This window comes from Mus caroli, chromosome 9, assembly GCF_900094665.2.
Source record: "Mus caroli chromosome 9, CAROLI_EIJ_v1.1, whole genome shotgun sequence".
Classification (NCBI taxonomy): Eukaryota; Metazoa; Chordata; class Mammalia; order Rodentia; family Muridae; genus Mus; species Mus caroli.
The window spans coordinates 104,103,512-104,105,937 of NC_034578.1; positions in this window are offsets into that span (position 1 = coordinate 104,103,512).

Here is a 2,426-nt window from a genome sequence, read left to right on the forward strand (position 1 = left end):
TTGGATCTCATGGAGGCATTTCCTCAACTGAAACTCCTTTCTCTGTGATAACTCCAGCTTTGTCAAGTTGACACAAAACAAGCCAGTACACCAATGACACTGAATGACCAACAACTACCCATGCCACCTGAGAGGGGGTTTATACACCCTCTGAAAAATTTCCAGAATTCAAACATCACACAATCTCAGAAACTATCTGCAGCTGGAAACTATGGCTCTGCCACAGCACATGACAAATCACAGTCTGTTGCTGCGAAGCAGACCTATATCCCCACACCTGGGATTAAAACAAAAAAACCATATTCTTATATTTCTGTTTTTAAAGAAATGAAAATTGCAGAATTCTCACTACATTTCTCCCTTTCTGTGTTAACCCATTGATTATTGATTATATTGTATTATTATATTGATTATGCTGGGTGTGGTGAGAAACTAGAGAGATGCTTTTAATGAAGTAAGCACCGCGCAGGTAAGTGGCCAAGGGCTTTGTGAGACCTCACCTGCTCAGTTCTAACCTTTAAAGGCTTTGTTGGTATCCACAGCTTTTCATTTCCTGTGGAAATATAAACAAGTTCACATAACCAATGCAGAACTTTGCTGGCTTCCATTCTGCTGTTAGCACATCCTTATAGTACATAGGCTGATTTAATTCCACACGTTCTTTTCTATAACTTGGTGACTCTTGTTTAGTATTGAGGTTTTTCAGTCTGCATGTTACTCCTTGGCTGAAACAGCTCATAGTTTTGGCTTTAGGGCTTGAGCTAGGGTCCCAAGGCTGTTTCCTGATTTTAACTATAGCTTCAAATTACCTCAAGTATCTCTTCTGGACCTACACTCATTAATTCAATGGCAACCCTTGCTACATCACCTACACATCCCTGGAAGCCCAGGCTTATTTTCCTGATTTATATTTAGAAACAAGCAAACAAACATTGCCTTGATAGATGCTGCGTTTACAGTTTTGTTGCAAATGACACATTTCCCACAATTTAGAGATCTGAGATCTTTTGCAACTTGGTCACAGGTCTTTTTGCAAATGACTGTATTTCTTGAAGGTACTGGGCATTTTTATATCAGAGACCTCTAACTATTGCTTGACCATGTTAGCATGGTACACATTAGAACCAATATCGGTCACATCCCTTATCCATTCATCTATAGGTGCTGCTTGTGCCTTTAATGGTTTAATAAATTTTATATTAGATATTCCATTTTTTAAATGCCAAGGTCTCTATCAACACCTGTTTTGCATCAAGGTCTGATACAGCTCTGTTCACTGCTGAGACTAATCTTTGTTTAAAAATTAGTGAAGATGATCTTTGTACCACCAGAGTCCGGCGCTGTGGGCGGTTGCCGGAGAGCAGTTGGCTTCCGGTGGCGCGGTGTCTTGTTTTCTCGCTGCCGGAAGCCACAATGCCTCAGTTCCAGACTTGGGAGGATTTCAGCCACGGGGCCGAGAAGCATTACCTGGAGGACCCCATAAAGATACAAGTAGCTCTCAAATACAGGCATGTTGATGGGAATTTGTGTATCAAAGTAACGGATGTCACTATGGAAACAGAATGAATGGTTCGAAATGAAGACCGTTATGTTCTTGGGAAGCAATCAGCTTTTGAAAGTGAGAGTGTTGGGAAGGAAATATTTATGTAAGGGAGCTATCGAAAGCTGAGAGACCAGCCTGTGTCCTAAGGTTTGTTTTAGAGAGTAGGAATGTCGGGATTTCTAGTTAGAAAACGTTTATTTTTGGGAACTGAATAAGAAATATCTTAGAAATTTTTGCAGATAATTTGATGTTGGGCACATATATAATTTTTTTTTCTGGTAAAGTCATGTCAGTATTTCTAGATTGTGTTTGTTTAAGAGGAAATGAACTATAACTTTTGTTGCATTGGCTTGTTTCTTTTGGAGTATAACATGTGTGCTGTTTATAAAACTCGCATGGTACCGGGGATCACCTGCTCTGTGGTGCGCACGATCCAGTGGTGTGAAGAGCAAGTTTGATTTACCTTTCTTGCCAGGTTCAAACTGTTTTTTGTTTTGTTTTGTTTTGTTTTGTTTTGTTTTGTTTTGTTTTTTGTTTTTAGTTGCCGTCAATAAGAAATTTACTTATTTTAAAAAAATCCAAATGCTGGCATTGTTCAGAAAATTTTAACAGGTTTATTTATAATTGTTATAAAGTTGAACTGTTGAAATGTNTTCACTGAAACATTTTGCTTGCATTAATGCTTTACATCTTGCATTTATATTAAAAATTCACGGGCTGGTGAGATGGCTCAGTGGGTAAGAGCACCCGACTGCTCTTCCGAAGGTCCAGAGTTCAAATCCCAGCAACCACATAGTGGCTCACAACCATCTGTAATGAGATCTGATGCCCTCTTCTGGAGTGTCTGAAGACAGCTACAGTGTACTTACATATAATAAATAAA